This window comes from Dioscorea cayenensis, chromosome 20 (assembly GCF_009730915.1).
Source record: "Dioscorea cayenensis subsp. rotundata cultivar TDr96_F1 chromosome 20, TDr96_F1_v2_PseudoChromosome.rev07_lg8_w22 25.fasta, whole genome shotgun sequence".
In the NCBI taxonomy this organism is placed as follows: domain Eukaryota; kingdom Viridiplantae; phylum Streptophyta; class Magnoliopsida; order Dioscoreales; family Dioscoreaceae; genus Dioscorea; species Dioscorea cayenensis.
The window spans coordinates 23,945,314-23,965,500 of NC_052490.1; the positions used below are offsets into that span (position 1 = coordinate 23,945,314).

At 41.3% G+C, this 20,187-nt stretch overlaps 2 non-coding genes across 2 annotated transcripts; both read right to left on the reverse strand.

The window, feature by feature from the left end:
- Positions 1-6,829: 6,829 nt before the first annotated feature.
- LOC120252235 lies at positions 6,830-6,936 on the reverse strand. The gene has a single exon (XR_005533780.1). It is a non-coding gene; the product is annotated as a small nucleolar RNA R71 (small nucleolar RNA).
- Positions 6,937-12,374: 5,438 nt separating this feature from the next.
- On the reverse strand, positions 12,375-12,481 carry LOC120252226. Its single transcript, XR_005533769.1, has one exon. It is a non-coding gene; the product is annotated as a small nucleolar RNA R71 (small nucleolar RNA).
- Positions 12,482-20,187: the final 7,706 nt, after the last annotated feature.

Consider the following 20,187-nt stretch of genomic DNA (forward strand, 5'->3'; position numbering starts at 1 on the left):
AGAAATTTCGATAAAGTTTACTAGTTCATGTCCAAATATTTTTAAGGCACATGCATAAGAAATAAAAGATTCATATAAACTTCTACTTAACATGATCATAAACTAGATGAATAACAATTGCTTCTAACTGCACTACGGTGCCACTATTGATCCACTGCAAAGGCAACACAGCTACAACCTAAACATCAACCCATTAGAGAATGTTATCATTTTTAAAAATAACATCAAAATAAATACCTAAAATTGACAAAAACTTCAATAGAAAAAAGCATGTACCTCGGATGCTAGAGTCCTCCAACATGACATGTGCAACTTCATGTTAAAAACAAGAGAAGTTAGTAATGACGCAAATGCAAACAAAATACTAACGCACTTGAAGTTAATAAAGGTAAACGGAATATAATCTTATCGTGACGACATTCTAATATCCCTGAATCTCTCATGGGGGCAATAAAATTATAAAGCCACAACTTGCGCAAGGATGGCTTCCTCAAGTAAAAGGCCTCAGCACGATCTTTATTAACATGTAATTTTTCAAAAACCATTTCCATGTCCGCATCGTTGTAACCTCCCGTGCTCCATAAAGCATCTGATAATTTCTCTTTCCATGTCTTCTTCTTGCTCTCTTTAATTGATGCAGCCAACTCACTAAGCTTCTCAGTAAGATTGCCATATGTAATATTTTCATTATTACTAGACCTTACTATGAGGCTAGTCCTAGCAATACTCATATATGTAGATGATCTTGCCCCTTCTTGTCTATGGGCATTTGTCTCTAAAGGTTCATGTTCCATCGGTACATCAGGAGTATGTGGATTTTCATCTTCCTCATTTGTACCATCAAATATTGGTAGATGGAACGTGCTTGATCACCTGTGGCATGGTCATCCCCAGCAACCAATCTAATCTCCTCAAAGAAAGGTATAGGTTTATTTAGATATTCTTTAGCTTTTGGTTGTCCCCGCATTTGATTGCAACATGAAATACTTATTAAATGTAAAAAACAAAACCTACATATTTCATTAAAAAAAATAGTAAATAAATGTAAGTATTATACCTCTACATAAGTTATGTATGTTTAATCTTCAAGAACTAGTATTTTCTCTGTGTCATTCCAATCCACACGACTAAGGTTCATAAGTTTCTTGATTTCTTGGTATTTTTCCTATAGGCTGTGCATGTGGTTCTCAACATTATCTACATCCATAGAGGCAGTAGGGAATCTTCCATTGACAAGGTTAGATGCCTCAACAAATACCTGCTTTTTGTAGGACTTGTCAACTTTCATGCCGCTTCTTGCCATATCTGCAAGAAATGGTATTAAAACATTATCCATCTCTTTTGTCCATATTTTGTTTGGTGTCCCTTTTCACTTCTCACTTGGTGCTCCATCGTCATTTATACATGATGAAGCCATATTACCTGTCACATTAACTATCCAAAAAATAACAAAAAGAATTGCCTTTTAATAAATTATGCAATTGCCTTATTGATTAAACAATAACAAGGAAAATTTTCATTAGTAAAGAAATGAAACACATAATGGCAAACTACATCCATACTAATGCAAAGTTACAAAAGTTGAAATTGAAAAGAAAAACATTTTCATTTTTATTGCATGTCCCTCTAAATTTTCTGTCGAAAATCATAATCATGCCACATATCATTAGTGATTTTTTCACAAAGTTCTCTACAACTCATCTATGTCTCACGGCATTGACCTAGAGTGATAGTCTCTCATTTGCAGGCTCTTCTTCATTAGAAACACCCTCCTATGATATTATATCATTTGTGTCTATTTCGCGTATGAAATTGTGCAATACACAACATCCAAGAATGAGATCAACTTGTGTTGTAGAAGGATAAAATGGTCATGAGTCTAAAATCCTAAACCAATTTTTTAAAATTCCAAATGCTCTCTCAACTCATGATCTTAGTTGCGAATGATGAAAATTGAATAACTCCTGCACATTTTGGGGTCTACGGTGAACTTGTCGATAAGGAGATATAAATTCAAGAGTTGTTGTGTAACCAGCATCAACGTGATAGTATTTCCCTGAAATAAAATAGACATGGGTTTCTAACCATTTTTTTTTATAAAATTTGTATCATTAATGAAAATTTAGTATGGGTACTATGTTACTAAACCTTGAGGAATATGAAGGCAATAAGGAGGTGGTCTTGACAATGCATCTTTTGGACTAGATAGTTATTTGCTGAACATTCCCAGCCAATAAGAACATATGTAAATTTCAAGTCAAAATCACATGAAGCAAGTACATTTTGTGTAATGCTTTTGTGCCCCTGAAATTTACTACTTAGATCTGTACTAACCCTTGCATCGATATGGGTCCCATCAACAAACCCAATACAATCCTATCAACCAAAAATTAATTTGTTTGCCCTTCTAATATATGTAAATCCATAATAAATATGTCAATAAATGCATCATACCTTAAAGAAGGGATAGTAATTTGGACTGTATTCTATATCAGGATGTAGTGATCCGGTTGGTTGTTTGACGAACAAATCCATGATATTGTGAATAGCTTTAAGCATATCATTAAAACACTTGCTAATTGTTGCACCTAATCTAATAAAATCAATTTTTATTGCCCCATATTTTGCATGGTGGACGACCATATATAGGAATAATGCCACTTGTTCCTCTACATCAATGTGAATGGTATCCCTCAGATTAGCACCTTCTCTTAATATATTGTAAAGTCTTAGCAAAGTGTCCTTCATCATTCGTATGTATTTGACACAATTATGTACTCCTCCATCTAATATACAAGTCATGTGTGCTTTCTGATGAATATTCCTAATCGATGAGGGCTATGAAGGTAAGATTTGTCATTGTTGTCGATTACCCAAAATAAGTAAAACCATTGCAATGGTTACATATACTGGTGCTTCAATGTAAATGAGACTGTCAAAATTGTTATTAGCCATTGGAGGCATATACATAATTGGAATAGAAAATTTCTATTGTATATTAATTCAGTTGAGTACTTCATTCAAAATGAACACAAATAAATGAAACACAGCATTATGCATCCATACAGTTGAAAATAAGGCCATTAATTAGAACACTCATGATCACTACTATCAACAAGGATAATAAAAATCTATGAACTTCCACTTCAAAGCTTTGGACTAGACAGTTTACGGCTCATTCTAGTTGAACTCATGCAAATAAGCTTGATGCTTGATAAGTGCTTGTGCGATATGAATGCGAAGCGTTCATTCCTTATGTTGAGCATTACTTTTCTCAGGTTTTTACATTAATATGTGGGTTTTTTATGTTACTTTTATGCAGGTAGGGTTGTGAGGCCGAGTATGAAGGAAATAGGCCAATGTGGATCATAATGCGCACATCTATTTTTTTTGAATGATATATTTTGAGTGAGCTTGCCTGTGTAAATTGAGGACAATTTACAACTTAAGTGTGGGAGGGAGTTTCATAATGCGCACATCTTTTCTATTGTTCTTGATTGATATATGATCACATAGCCAATGGCGGTTCACCTTAGTTGCAATGTTTGTATTTTTAAGTCTAGGAGAATTGTTAACATTGAATGATTTTCATGCTCTAGTTCTTGCTTGAATTTTTTAGGAATGTTTGCCCGATTTACACTTAGTGCACTACTCATTCTTTGAACTCTATTGGAAACTCATGTTTGAGGTTAAAGGGACTAGTTAGGTTTATTTCTTTTTTTAAAAAAAAGAAAAATGGAAAAATGAAAAGAAGGAACAAAATAGTTTTTTTGTTTATTTGTATTTGTTGGGTGGAAAGAGCTACCACCTATGAAGTATGAAGCTACTCTCACAAGTCGGATACTAGTTATGCCCTAATGAGAGAAAGAGCTATCTCATAGGATGAGTGAAAGCTACCACCCGGGTAGAAAGAACTACCACCTCGAAAGTGTAAAACCCATCTTAGCGGCCGCTTTGGAAAGGGCTACCTTAGAGGATGTGTGAAGCTACTACCATCTTTTAAAATTTTTATCACTTGTGTAGATAAATAAGTCCCTTGCACTTAGAACTTTGAGGAGTATAACTTGGGGTGTTTTGAGTGAGTTCACACACTTACACAAAATTCGGGTTTGTTATCCTTTTTTATTCAAGTTTTTAGCTAAAGTATTGATTTTTTTGTATTTATTGTTGAAATTTTCCTTACTTGTAGAATGCTATCTTTGTATACTTTGGTGAACCTATGGCTAAGCACTTTCAACAATTTCTTCATTGATGCACATAATGTTTTAATGTTTGCTTGAGGACAAGCAAAAGCTTAAGTGTGGGGGAGTTTGATGAGTGCTTGTGCGATTTGAATGTGAAGCGTTCATTTCTTATGTTGAGCATTACTTTTCTTAGGTTTTTACATTAATATGTGTGTTTTTTATGTTACTTTTATGCAGGTAGGGTTGTGAGGCAGAGTATGAAGGAAATAGGCCAATGTGGATCATAATGCACCTATTTTGGAGGAGATCTTGCTAAAGTTCAAATGCGAAGACATAGGTCAGGTGTGAGATACTAGAGTGTGTGCCAACCTCCTCGTATTTGAGTGAGCACATTCATTTGGAGGGGCACAAAGGCAGTCACACTCGAGCATTCTGATTTATGCATATAAGAACAAGAGATCCACCAACGTGTACATCATTGAAGAAGCAAGTGATTCACGACGTAAACGTGTGCCCGTTTATATTACCCCAATGAAAGTAGGGAATTCGGGAGTATATAAACACCGTAGGCATCTGTAGCAGCCCGGCCGAGAAATCAGAGAAATAGAGAATCCACATGGGCGTGTGGAAATTATCCACGCCCGTGTGGAAATTCCATGGGCGTGTGACATCATACACGCCCATGTAGTCGCCCGATTCCACTCCCTATTTAAAGCTCGATTTTCAGCCCCGATTTCAAAGATTCTTTTCTCCATCTTTTCCCACAACTTGTGAGAGGGTTTCGCTAGGGTTTTGAGGGGTATTGGCTAAGGTTTTTGGAGAGGTTCTATGGGTCCGACATCGTGATTCCATTAGGAAGAAGGTTGGTAGGGGAGCTTCGATCGAGGCGTATCCTATACCGGACAAAGGAATCCTTGGACGACGAGTAGAGGACTTTCCATAAGACCATCAACACGACCATCGAGGGGGTTTCTTTATGGATTCATTGCTTTTACATTCAATTTCTTTGATTGTACTTAGCTCCATGGAGAGCTAAACCCCTAGTGGGTACTTGGGTGATTGTGAACCCTAGGATGTACTCGTTTCATTGAACTTCTTTATTATGCTTTCAATAAATTGATGTTTATTGTGAGTTCCAACCTTGAATGCTTGATTGTATGAACATTTCCCCTAGAGTGACACTAGGGTTGAGAGTTCTTGTTGGTAACCTTGTGAGTGAGTGACACACCACGAGCGTTAGAAAAAGCTAGGTTGGAGATGGTTGAAAGGGTGTGTTGAGAGGTACAGGAGCGTCCCCTTTCCCCTCCGACGTGATAGATTCTACCTCCGTTCCTTGAGTTCTTTGCGGCCATAATAGAGTGAATGGTCTAAGGGATGAACCTCCACTGGGGCCTAGTTGCGCGTGCAATGGAGTGAAGCGTTGAGGGGATCTTAGTATCTAGGGCTTAATTGTGGCTAGGGACCTTCCGCCTGGACCAAAGGGTTAGGTCTATAATTAGGAAGCGATTTATCACTTGGAATCCCTAGAGCCCATTGCAACTTTATTCGAGTGCGAGGTTGAGAGGTTATTTAATCTCTCCTCCGGGACATGAGTAGAGTTAGGCATAGTTGACCTTAGATTTGGGACTATGTATGTAAGGATTTCCATGACTCACCATTGCATTGATTAGGACGCATAATAGAGAGAGTTCTTGCACTTGAAATGATTTTCCTAGGTGAAGCATCATCCGAGTACCCCATCTTTATCGATTGCCTTACCCTTTTCTTTATTCTTGCTCTCTCACTTGTTTCTTTTATTATTGAGAATTGAATCAATTTCACACCAATCACTATTGATCTTCCACATAGCTAAGAACCAAATTAAGTATTTTCATTCCCGACTCCCTGTGGATTCGACCCCGCTCACCCGGGATTATTACTTCGACAAACCCGCGCACTTGCGGGATATAAGATAGGGGTACTTGTCAAGTTTTTGGCACCGTTGCTGGGGAGCTAATCGTTTAGAGATACTTTGCACTTTGTTTTTTAGCTATTTCACTACACATTCTATTTCATATCTTCTTATTCAATCATCGTTCTGATTTTCTTTTTCTTTATTTTGGTGCAGCTCTAGGTTATGACCCGAGGGAATCCATCAATATTGATTGAAGGAGACCCTGAGCTTGAACGTACACATCGAAGGAAAGGGAAAGAACATGTACAAGAAACTGACCCTAATCCAGTGATTTGGAAGTAGAAGGATCTGACAACATGGCAGAACAAAATGAGCAACAACGGACACTATCTGATTATGCCAGACCTTCAGTGTTGGGGACACAATCGAGTATTGTGCGTCCCCCAATCACAGCATAGAATTTTGAGCTCAAGCTGGCATTCATCCATATGCTGCAGTAGTCCGCACTATTCAACAGTTTGGCCGATGAGGATCCAAACAAGCACATAGAGAGCTTCCTCGAGGTGTGTGACATGCTGAAGATAAATGGTGTGATGGATGATGCCATCAAATTGAGAGCCTTCCCATTTTTCCTTAAAGGGGAAAGCAAAGCAGATGGCTACACTCATTACCTAGGGCATCAATCACTACATTGGAGGAGATGGTAGGAGCTTTTTCTAGCCCGTTATTTCCCTCCCGAAAAATCAAGCAAAAGCTTAGGAATGAGATCTCATCCTTTATGCGCTTGGAATTGGAGTCTCTATTTGAGACATGGGAAAGGTTCAAGGAACTCCTCGCGAAGTGTCCGCAACACGGATTCCCGGAGTGGATGATTGTTCAAACCTTCTACAATGGTTTGAACTCGAGTACAAGGCAACTCTTGGATGCGGCAGGAGGTATCTTAGGTAGCAAGACCACCAATGAGGCACGTCAATTGATTGAGGAAATGGGGTTAAATAGCTACCAAATGGGAACGCTAGGGAAAAAAGAAAAAGGTGGCCGGTCTCCATGAAATTGATGCGGTAACTTCATTGGCGGCCCAAGTGGAGAGTTTGAGTAAGAAGCTATATCTTATAGCTTCGAATAGAGTTGCGGCCATGACAAATTATACCGGTTGTGGTGGAGGACATGCTCCTTCTGATTGGCCAATCGTCATAGGTGATGTTTCTTTAGTTGAGAATGTTGACTTTGTAGTAATGGAATGAGACCTCAAGGGAATCCATACAGCAACACCTACAATTCAGGTTGGAAGAAGCATCCCAACTTTTCATGGAGTAATCAAGGACCATAGAAGACCATGGGGCCATCGGGGTTCCAACAACAACAACAAGCCCCTCAAGTGGAAAAACAGAAATTTCAGTGCTTGGAAACCCGAATGACGGATTTGGAGAAGCACTTGGCTAGATTTATTCAATCGGCAAATACAAGGTTTGAATCGACCGAGGCTATACTCGCAATCACACCGCCTCCTTGCACAACCTTGAAAAATCAAGTGGTGCAAATTGCAAAATCTCTTTCCGAAAGGCCACATGGAAGTTTACCAAGCAACACGGAAACCAACCTGAGAGAACATGTGAAGGCGATCGCTTTAAGAAGCGGTCGTGAGGTTGAAGGGCGGCTTCCCGAGTGAGAGGCCGAAAAGAACACGCATCCGAGGTCGTAGAGGTTGAGAAGGGAGCAAACAAAGAGAAAGAGGTGGCACCCCTATCTTTCAAGCCAAGAATCCCTTTATCCCTCAAGATTAAAGAATGACCAAGGGGATGACCAAGATAAGAAGTTCCCGAGTTTGTTCAAGCAACTCCACATCAACATTCCTTTTGTTGAGGCTTTGGCTCAAATGCCAAAGTATGTGAAGTTCCTGAAAGACCTATTGACCAACAAGAGGAAATTGGAGGAGAGTGCTTCAGTGGTGCTTGATGCTTCATGCTCGGCGGTGTTGCAAAAGAACATGCCGAACAAGAAGAAAGACCCGGGAAGCTTCATTATTCCGTGTAACATCGGCAACTTAGGTGAGGAAATGGCATTGGCGGATTCAGGGGCAAGTATCAACGTCATGCCATATACTTTCTTCCAAAAGCTAGGCTTGGGTGAGCCTAGGCCTACTCGGATGATTTTACAATTGGCGGACCGAACGGTACGACATCCGAGAGGCATCATTGAAGACGTGCTTGTCAAGGTGGACAAGTATATTTTTTTCCGTTGACTTTGTAGTGCTAGATGTTGATGAGGATGCAGATGTACCCTTGATACTTGGGAGACCGTTCTTGCGGACTTCCAAAGCATTGATTGACATGGACGGGGAGAGCTCACGTTGAGAGTCGGAGACGATAAGCTCACTTACCGCTTTGCTCGAAGCCATGCGGCATTCTCTCGATTTTTGATGACACTTTGTATTTTCTAGACACTACTCGATGAGATTGTTGATGAATATATACGAGAAATGTTCAACCCGGATCCGTATGAAGGTTTGTTCGACCAAGAGGAGAGCAATGAAGAAGTAATGATGCTTGGTTCGATCGGAGAGGAATCATCTACCCCGGGAATCTTGAAAGAAAGGTGCTCCGGAAAATGAAGAGGGCTCAAGACGCCACCGAAAACACCCCAAGACTGTTGGAGACGTACATGAGCCAAGAAAGTTGGACGAACAATTGTTAGGTGGTCCGAAGCCCTATAGTGCACCCTCTACCCTCAAGAGACTTTGCTCATCATGCTTTGATGTTATGGGAAAGAGGGCAACCTTCACGCATGAACCACCGTGAGGTAAGAAAGATACGTGAAGCTTAGTGACGTTAAACAAGCGCTTCTTGTGAGGCAACACAAGTGTTTATTTTTTTTTCGTACTTTTAGTTTAGTTTGTTTGCTTGAATAAATTGTTAAGTGTTGGTGTTTCAATTTTTGAGTGCTTGTGCTGTGATTTTATTGTGGGTTTTTAAAAGAATTCATTGTGTTTTGTTGAGAATTGGCGAAGTTTGGTCGTTTGAGTTCTATTTTGTGTTTTTATTTGGTATATCTTGCACAAGAGGGCAGGCTCTGAGTGTGTAAATATGTTAAGACTAGTTCTTCAGTGCCTGCAGGTTTTTCTAAGTCATCCAGAGAAAAACACACGGGCGTGTGGAAATTCTACACGCCCGTGGGTGTGTACTGTGAACTCTTCCAGCGAGGGCACAGGGGCGTGCGGCTGCCCATGTGGACGACCATGCGACTGGCGCACGCCCGTGGGTAATTTTCACACGGGCGTGTGTCTTCCTGCAGAGTTGGGCAGATTTTCCTGAGAACACACAGGGGCATGGACTCGCCCCTGTGGTTGACCTTGTGAACCACGCACGGGCGTGGGTAATTTCCGCACGCCTTTGCGAAACTCTGCAGGTTGCTCCCTCCATCCCGAGAAAACACAGGGCGTGCGGCCGCCCCTGTGAGTTGAGGCATGTGAATACCCACGCCCGTGGGGAATTTCCGCACGGGCGTGTGGGCGATTTGATATTTTTCTCAAATGACCAGGGAAGCCCGACGGGCGCAAGCGCCTGCCTCAGAGTCCAGGGCGCACAGGCGTGGATAATTTCCGCACGCCCGTGGGAGATCGTTCTAAGTCAGTGAGAGTTTTTACCGAGAGCGCACAGGGGCGTGCATACGCCCCTATGGAGCTTTTGAAGTGAGGGACACGGGCGTGGGGATTTTCCACACGCCCGTGTGGATGCACAGAACATAAAAAGTTGCGAGTTCGGTTTAAAAAGGTGATGATTTCTCTCCTTCTTCATGACTCCTTTTCCCTTGAAAACAGTCTCACAACATTCTCGGAGTCCATTGCGCCAGTTTGGTGGGATTTTAGCAAGTTTTCCGGCCGGCTCTCTATTTTCTCATTTCTCCTCGTAGACCCCAAAAGTAGATCATGAACGCACTATTTGGTGGAATCTTGGAAGGAACAAACGCGAAGACACAAGTGGGGCTCTAAGATACGTGACTGTGTGCCAACCTCCATGTATTCAAGCCATTACAATAAGTTGGAGGGGCACGAAGGCAGTCATATTTACGTATTCCAACTTGTGTATTGATAGCAAGATCTTCACCAACGAGGCTTTTTACTGAAGATGAGTTGCGATCTATGTCATAAATGTGTGCCCGTTTATGTTACCTCGAGGAATTGTGTGGAATTAGGAGTGTTTTGACTGAATATTGTAGCGCATCGCTCACGCTGGACCGAAAAATCATATTTCCACATAATCCACATGACCGTGAGGAAATTATCCACGGTCGGTGGAAATTCCACAGCCCATGTGGAAAAATCCACGGGGCGTGTGGATGGCCGATTCCAACCCTATTTAAGCCGCGATTCAGCCCGATTTTAGGGGATCTTCTTTCCCCTTCTCTCCAACTTTTTCTCCATCTTTTGAGAGGTCGTCGGCTAGGGTTTTTGAGAGGCTTTTGGCCTGTCTTTAGAGTGATTCCCTGGATTTAACGCCACACTTCACTTGGTATAAAATTATTGGGGAAGCTTTCATCGGCACCGATCCGGTGAGGTGTGCCCTAGGCTGGACAAGGGGACCTTTGGAGAAGACGAGGCTACTCAACAAGACCATCGACACAAATACCGAGGGGGTTTTCTTATGCATTGCTTATTTTTACTTTCGATGTCATTGTTGATTGTATTGTGCTCCTTGGAGAGCTAAAACCCTATTGGGTACTAGGATTTTGTAAACCCTAGGATGTTATTGTTTCATTGACTTTCCATTATACTTTCCTTAATTGATGCTTTTATTTGAGTTCCAATCTTTAATGCTTGTTGAATGATTTTTCCCTTAGAGTGACACTAGGGTTGAGAGTCAATATTGGTAATCTTTGTGGATGGGTGACACACCATGAGGATTAGACAAAGCTAGATTGGAGAGGGGTAAGAGGGTGAGTCGAGAGACAAAAGAGCGTCCCCTTTTCCCCTACGGTTTGATTTATCCTACCTCCATTTCCTAGAGTTCTCTGCGGTTATAATAGAGTGAAGTGGTAAGGGATGAACTCCACTGGGCTTAGTTGCGTGAGCAACAGAGTGAAGCGTTGAAATGGCCTTAGTATCTGGGGCTTAATTGTAATTAGGGGTCTTTCGCCTGGACCAAAGGGTTAGATCTACACATAGGAAGAGCGTTTATCACTTGGAATCCCTAGAACTCCATGCAACTTTGTGCAGTGTGAGGTGTTGAGACTGAGCGATTTCTGCACCGGGACATAGTTTAGGGTTAGTCAGGGTTGACCTTAGGTTTGGTACCATGTGCTTTAGGATTTCCATGACTCATTGAGCATTAATTATGAACTATAATGGTAGGTTTTGTACTTGAAGCATAAGTCTTAGGGGGAACAATGTCCGAGTACCCCATTTCTATCGATTCACTTACCTGTCACTTACTTATGCCTCTCATTCTTGTTCCTTTTATTTCTGTTTAAATCACATCTTATCAACACAATCATTATTCATCTTCACTTGGTTAAGTAACAATTTAGATAATTTTATTCCCTATTCTCTATGGATACGATACCCTAGTCACTTGGGATTTATTACTTTGATGAACCCGTACACTTGTGGGTCACATGCAAGAGGCATTATCAAGTTTTTGCCGCCGTTGTCGGAGAGTAGGCGATTAGAGATACTTTTCACTTTGCAATTTTAGCTATTCATCCATTTATTCTATTTCATATCTTCTTATTTTATCATCATTTTGATTTGTTTTCTTTCTTTTGGTGCAGCTCCAGGTTATGATCCGAGGGAACCCTTCGATATTGATTGAAGGTGATCTTGAACTTGAACGTACACTCAGAAGAGTGGTAGAGAACTTGTACAAGAGCCGTCAAATCTAGCTGAAGTTGAAGTTGAAGGGTTTGACAACATGGGCAAACAGAATGAACAACAAAGAACACTCTCTGATTATGCTAGACCGTCAATATTAGTGACACAATCTAGCATTGTGCTGCCCCTATTCATAGCTCAGAATTTTGAGCTAAAGCCAGTATTCATCCACATGTTACAGCAGTCCACACAGTTCAATTGTTTGACTGATGAGGATCCAAACAGTCACATAGAGAATTTCTAGGAAGTGTGTAATATGCTCAACATTAATGGTGTTACAGATGATGCCATCAAGTTGAGAGCCTTCCCATTTTTCTTAAAGGGGAGTGCGAAGAAGTGGCTACACTCATTACCTAGAGCATCGATCACTACATTGGAGGAGATGGTAGAAGCTTTTCTTGCCCGTTTTTTCTTTCCCGGTAAATCTGCAAAGCTTAGGAATGAGATCTCATCCTTTGTGCAAATGGAATTGGAGTCCCTATCGAAGACATGGGAAAGGTTTAAGGAACTTCTGCGAAAATGTTCTCAACATGGGTTTTTAGAGTGGATGATCATTCAGACTTTTTACAATGGTTTGAACCCAAGTACAAGATAATTACTTAATGTAGCAGCAGGAGGTACCTTAGATAGGAAGACCCACAGAGAAGCCCGTCAACTAATCAAAGAAATGGGGTTGAACAACTAATAATGGAATGCTAGGGAGAAGAAGAAAGTGGTCGGCATCCATGAGATCGATGCGGTTACACAAGTAGGGGCGTTGAGTAAGAGTTAGACACTCTAACTTCTCCGAGATTGGCGGCTGTAACGAGTTATGATGGATGTGGAGGGGGATATTCCCCATCCGATTACTCGATAGCCGTTGGTGGTACATCCTCCGTTGAGCAAGTTAACTATGTGGGTAATGCAATGAGAAACCAAGGCAATCCTTATAGCAATACCTATAATTCAGGTTAGAGGAATGGAACAACCAAGGGTGACAAAAGGCCACCGAACCACCAGGTTTTCAACAACAACAAGCCCCAAACACATAGAATAGAGTTTCAGGCTTGGCGAGCCGGATGTCCGATCTAGAGAAAGTATTGACCCGATTTGTGCAATCATCAAATACACAATTTCAATCGGTCAAGGTTACACTTCATAACTACACCACTTCATTGCATAATTTAGAAAATCAAGTGGGACAAATTGCGAAGTCTCTATCGGAGAGACCACAAGGAAGCTGACCAAGCAATATAGAGACTAATCCAAGAGAACATGTGAAGGCGATAACTTGGAGAAGTGGTCGTGAGGTTGAAGGTAGGCTTCCAAGTGAGAAGACCAATGTTGAAGCACCCGAGGTTGTGGAGGTTGAGGAGAGAGCCAACAAAAAAGGAGGTGGCACCTACACTTTACAAGCCATGAATCCTTTATCCTTCAAGATTGAAGAACAACCAAACTGATAAGCAATACAAGAAGTTCTTGGGTCTATTTAAGCAATTACACATCAACATTCCTTTTGTGGAGGAGTTATCTCAAATGCCTCGGTATGCTAAGTTTTTAAAAGATCTTTTGACCAATAAGAGGAGTTGGAAGAGAGTGCATCGATGATCTTAGATGCCTCTTGTTTGGCGGTGTTGCAAAAAAATATGACGAACAAGAAGAAAGACCCCGGAAGCTTTGTGATTATATGGAACATTGGCAATTTGGGTGAAGAGATGGCATTGGCGAATTCAATGGCTAGTATCAACATCATGCCATACTCGTTCTTTTAGAATTTAGGCTTGGAAGAGCCGAGGCCCACCTAGATGACATTGCAATTGGCTGACTGAACAGTGAGACACCCGAGGGACATCAATGAAGGCGTTCTTGTCAAGGTGGACAAGTACATATTTTCTGTAGACTTCGTAATGTTGGACATCGACGAGGATGTAGGTGTTCCTTTGATACTTGGTAGGCCATTCTTGCGCACTTCCAAGGCATTTATCGACATGGACGGCGGGAAGTTGACACTGAAGGTTGGAGATGACAAACTCACATACCGACTCACTGAAGCCATGCGACATTCTCTTGACTTTGATGATACTATGTATTTTCTTGACACTACTAATGAGATAATTGATGAATATGTGCAGGAAATGTTGAATCTGGACCTGTACGAGGGGTTCCTAGACCAAGAGGTGGAGAATGAAGAAGTAATGATGCTTGGTCTAGAGGAAGAAGTACCATCTACCTCGGGCATTGTGAAGAAGATGCTCCAGAAGATGAAGAGTGCAAGGAGACGCCACAAGAAACTCCATAAGGCTGTTGGGGATACACAAGAATGGAGTAAGAGTAACGGACCTTCAAGTGGTAACAAGCCCAACAACTCCTCCTCTACCTTCAAAAGACTATGTTCATCGTGCTTCCAAGTCATGGGTAAGAGGGAAACCTTCATCTATGAACCCCCGTGAGGTAAGACAAGGTATGTCAAGCTAAGTGACATTAAACAAGCGCTTCTTGGGAGGCAACCCAAGTCTTTACTATTTTCCTAGTTTTTAGTTTAATGTTTGCATGAATAAGGCTTTAAGTGTTGATGTCTTGATTCTTAGATGCTTTTTTTGTGATTTTGTCATGGATATTGTGGTGTTATCATGTGCCTAATCGTGTGTGGTGAAGAATCTTGGTCGTTTGATACATGTTTTTCATGTTTTCTTTGGTTAAAATTACATTGTTTGGCAGGCTCTGAGTGTTTATTTGTGTTTAGGAATTTTCTGCAGAGCCTGCAAAGTTTCTAAGTGTCCAGAGAAAACACACGCCTGTGTGAATTTCCACACAGCGTGCGTTCTCGTTCAAAGCTCATCTAGAGATGGCACAGGGGCGTGGACTCGCCCCTATGAAACGACCTTGTGAATTTCACACAGCCGTGGGTACTTTCCAGACGGGCGCAGTGTCATCCTACAAAGACTTAGCATTTTTTTCCCGAGAAGACACATGGGCGTGACTCAGCCACTGTGGATGATCTTGTGATAAACACACGGGCGTAGGGTCACTTTCCGCACGCCCATGTGGATCTCTGCAGATGAGCTCCTTTCCATCTCGAGAATGCATGTGGGCATGCATCCGCCCGCTCACAGTGCCCTCGGAGTTCCACGCCTGCGTGGCAATTACGCACGGGCATGGGAAACACTTAGAGAATTCTCTCAGTTGGATAGAAGAGCCATAGGGGCGTGGAGATGCCCCTGTGGGTCGGGCGCACTGGCGTGGGGAATTTCCACAAGCCTGTATTGTTGCTTAAAGAGGCAAAGAGTGTTTTCCTGAGAGCACATAGGCGCAAGGCTCGCCTCGTTGGTCTCTCTTGTGGAGTCACACTGGGCGGTAATTTCCACAAGTCGATGTGAATGTACGTAAAACACAAAAAGCCACCGAAATTTCTTTAAAAAGCCCTTTGAGATTATTCATTCTTACACTCCCAATCACTCGTAGAACACTCTCCACTACTCTCCCAATCTCGCACCGTTGATCTTGAGGTGTTTTACTTGAATTTTCGGCCGAATTCGAAGGTTGTTATCTTTAGCTGTCGGTTAACCCTCAATTCCTCTTGTATGCTTCCCAGGTATGGGCTAGTGGTGCATGTTTTTATTATACATGACCCTGAGAGGCCTGAGAGAGACGGGGATGCTATTGAAGGATCTCAACCATTATAGGAGCCTCAGCCTGAACAGAGGAAGTCGGAGGTGCCTCATGCACCACAGGAACCACCACCGGCCTATATTTTTTCTCCACCACGTACCCATGATCACTTTGAGAGGCTCGAGAGCACTGTAGGGATAGTACAGATTGAGGTAGCCGAGATCCACACGGCACAGGCTACACACCGCACAAAGTTCATGGCACGGTTTGACATTCTACAGCAGATCCTAGAGTATAACTTGTCATCTCCATCTATTATGCGGACCCCTCTGACCCCGCTAGCATCACCATCTCTATCTCCACCGGCACCATTCGACCTAGCACAAATAGCGGCTACAGCAAAGCCGACATTGGACGACACCGACACTTGACTAATCTTTCTCTTCTTTACTTTTGCATTTCATTTTGGACTTGTACACTCAGAACGGATCCTCCTTTTAAGTTTATCTTTGATTTTTGTTTGAGTTGAATTTCATTGCTCTATCTTCTATATACTCAATTCGTTTTTGTTTATCGAGCTTCACTGAACCCCCTTGTGTATGCGTGCAGATAGTCTTATCAGTATGGGAATTGAGAACTAGTTATGGACACTGCCAATGTGGGCCGTGTGTGCTTCACAACCCATTGGAACTTTACTCCCAAGGATTTAACTCCATCAAATGCAACACTAGGAGTCAGGGCAGTATTGTTTTGATTGCCCACTCCCAAATATTTTTCTTGATTGCTATACTTTCTATGGTTCTTGCATGTGTGCATTGAGGGAAATGTACATCTTAAGTGTGTGTGTGTGGTGGGGTGGGCGGGGGGCGGAGTTCACTTTGCACATGTCTTTTACACAAGTTTTGATTGACATACATGCCCACGTAGCCAATGGCGGTTCACCTTATTTGTAATGTTTGTATTCTTAAGTCTAGGAGAATTTTTAACATTGAATGTTCTCATGCTATAGTTTTTACTTTAATTTGGACAAATTTTTGGCCCGATTGACACTTGTTGCACCACTCCCTCATGAAACTCTTTTGGAAACTCAAGTTCGATATTTAAGAGTCTAATTAGTCTTGTTTCTTGTTCTATTTTGTTGAAAAAAAAAAGAAAGAAAATATATGGTTTAGTTGTGCATTTCGGGTAAAAAGAGCTACCACCTATGAAGTATGAATCTACTCTCATAAGTCGGATACAATTAATGCCTTAGTGAGAGAAAGAGCTATCTTATAGGTTGAGTGAAAGCTACTACCCCTGTAGAAAGAACTACCACCTCGAAAGTGTGAAAGCCACCTTAGCGGCTGCTTCGGAAAGGAATACCTTAGAGGATGTGTGAAGCTACTACCATCTCTTTGCTTTGTTATGTTGTGTAGATAAATAAGTCCCTTATACTTGGAACATTGAGGAGTATACATTGGGTTTACTTGAGTGAGTTTACACAGACTTACACGATCTCGGGTTTGTTGTCCTTTTTAATTCGAGTTTTTAGCTAGAGCATTGATTTTTTCATATTTAGTGTTAAAATTTTCCTTACATGCAGAATGCTTCCGTTGCATGCTTTTGTGAACTTAAGGCCGAGCACTTTCAATTTTTACTTCTTCTATGCTTCAATGTTTTATTTCTTTGCTTGAGGAAAAGCAAAAGCTTATGTGTGGGGAAGTTTGATGAGTGCTTGTGTGTTAAGAATGTGAAGTGTTCTTTCCTTATGATGAGCATTACTTTTATCAGGTTTAAACGCTACTACATGTGTATTTGTGTTTTTTTGCGCATGTAGGGTTATGAAGCTAAGCATTAACAAAAGAAGCCAAAAGTAGATCGTGAACACACTATTTGGTGGAATCTTGGAAGGAACAAACGTGAAGACACAAGTGGCCTCTAAGATACAGGAATGTGTGCCAACCTCCATGTATTAAAGCCATTACAATGAGTTGGAGGGCATGAAAGAAGTCACATTTAATTATCCCTCGACTTCATGTACATTAGCAAGATCTACACCACGAGGCTTTTTGATTGAAGAAGAGTTGTGAACTACAAAGATAAACGCTCGCCCATTTATGTTACTCGATTAAAAAGTTTGGAATTGGGAGTGTTTTTGACGGAGTACTATAGCAGCATTATTCATAACCGGGCTCGAAAAATCATATTTCCAAAGAATCCACAGTATGCAGTGAAAAATTATCCACGCCCTCGTAGAACTTCCACATGCCGCTGTGGAAAAATCCACGTGAGCATGTGGATGCCCGATTCCAGCCCTCTACTTTAGCCGTGAATTCGCACTCGATTTTGGGGGATCTTCTTTCCTCTTCTCTCCAACTTTTCTCCATCTTTTGAGAGGCCGTCGGGCTAAGGGTTTTGAGAGGCTTTTTGGCACGCCTTTTGGAGTGGTTCTCGTGATTTGAAGTCGCACTTCACTTGGAAGAAGATTATTGGGGAGTCTGGCCACCACCGATCCGACGAGATGTGCCCTAGGTAAGGACAAGGGGACCTTTGGAGAAGATGAGGCTACTCCACAAGACCATCGACATGAATACCGAGGGGATTTTCCTATAGATTTCTTATCTTTACTTTTGATTTCATTGTTGATTGTATTGTGCTCCATGGAGAGCTAAACCCCCTAGTGGGTACTTGGATTTTGTAAACCCTAGGATGTGATTGTTTTATTGACTTTCCATTATGCTTTCCTTAATTGATGCATTTATTTGAGTTCCAATCTTGAATGCTTGTTCAATAATTTCTCCCTTAGATTGACACTAGGGTTGAGAGTCAATATTGGTAATCTTTGTGGATGGATGACATGCCATGAGGGTTGCAGAGGATTGAGAAGGTGAGTCGAGAAGCAACAGAGTGTCCCCTTTCCCCTCCGGTATGATTTATCATACGTCCATTTCCTAGAGTTCTTTGCGGTCATAATAGAGTGAAGTGCTAAGGGATGAACTCCGCTGGGTCTTAATTGCATGAGCAACAGAGTGAAGCGTTGAAGTGGCCTTAGTATCTGGGCTTAATTATAATTAGGGGTCTTTCGCCTGGACCAAAGGGTTAGATCTACACATAGGAATAGGGTTTATCACTTGGAATCCCTAGAACTCCATACAACTTTGTGCAGTGTGAGGTGTTGAGACTGAGCAATTTCTCCACTGGGACATAGTGTAGGGTTAGTCACGGTTGACCTTAGGTTTGGGACCGTGTGCTTTAGGATTTCCACAACTCATTGAGCATTAATTAGGAAGTATAATGGTAGGTTTTGCACTTGAAGCAAAAGTCTTAGGGGGAGCATTGTTCGAATACCCCATTTCTATCGATTGCCTTACCTCTCACTTACTTGTGCCTCTCATTCTTGTTCCTTTTATTTCTATTTATATCATATCTTATCAACACAATCATTATTCATCTTCACTTGGTTAAGTAGTAATTTAGGTATTTTTCTTCTCTACTCTCTGTGGATACAATACCCCAGTCACTTGGGATTTATTATTTCGACAAACCCGTGCACTTGCGGGTTACACACAAGGGGCGTTGTCAGTTATATGTATTTGTGGCTTATTTATTTATTGAAGAGTTTCATATGGATTTAATCTCAAGCATGCACTACATCATATCCACTTAGTTTTTCCATCTTTCTGAATTTGTTTTCTTCATTCGAATGGTCTAGGTAACTTTACCACCCTCAAGGAGATTTCATCCTCTCCATTTCATGTCAATGCAAGCGGGGAGAGGGGGCAGGGATGGACGCCCTGTCGCCAGTGGGTCACTGGACCCTCAGGCTCCAAGACTTCCACCATCCCCTTCCCCAACCCCTTCCTCCGCTATTCCTCCACGCACCATACTACTCGGACTGCTCGCCCATCCATCCTCCCGGCAAGGTGTGTTCCCGTGAGGTTGTGAGTTTGTGACCCTCTTGCTCCGGGCACCGAGGACACACTAAGTGCTTATTTTTTGGGATTACAACTTACAAGAAAAGTCTAATCAAGTTAATACTAGCCAAAGAGATAGAAATGTTGTTGATTCAGAGAAATATCTCTTTCCCATTGCACCAAAACTCACTAACATAATTAATTTTTATACATAAAAAATATAAATATTAATATATATATATATAATCTTGAACTCTAAGAAAAATAACATTTATAATTTCTCATTTATTTTTAGAGAGAACCCCGACTCGTAAATATTAATATATATATATGTCATCTTTTGAAATGTAAATGTACCCGATCAAATAATATAGTGTGCTTAAAAGTAAGGTTGTCGATCAAAAGAGAAACTATAAAATACTAGTACTAACGCTCATCTCTACTATCTAACCTAAAACAAGAGTAGGTAACAAAGTCGGACAAAGGCAACCATACTCAAAAGTAAAACGCGATGACGTAAAACTAAGTAGGGGTAAATCAGCAAGGGGAAATGGGATGCTCGGCATAGAATTCTCTAAGGTTTTATAAGTTTCGATAAATGTTGTTCTAATCATGCAACTCTATTTGAACCGAGAGATTTTTCTAAAGTATACTAAACCCCTTTTGCAATGATGAATAGTAACTGACTTAGTATAATGTTGGATACTAAAACTCACCATGATCAAGCTATGCACTTTGTGAAATTTCAATGTGGATTAACAA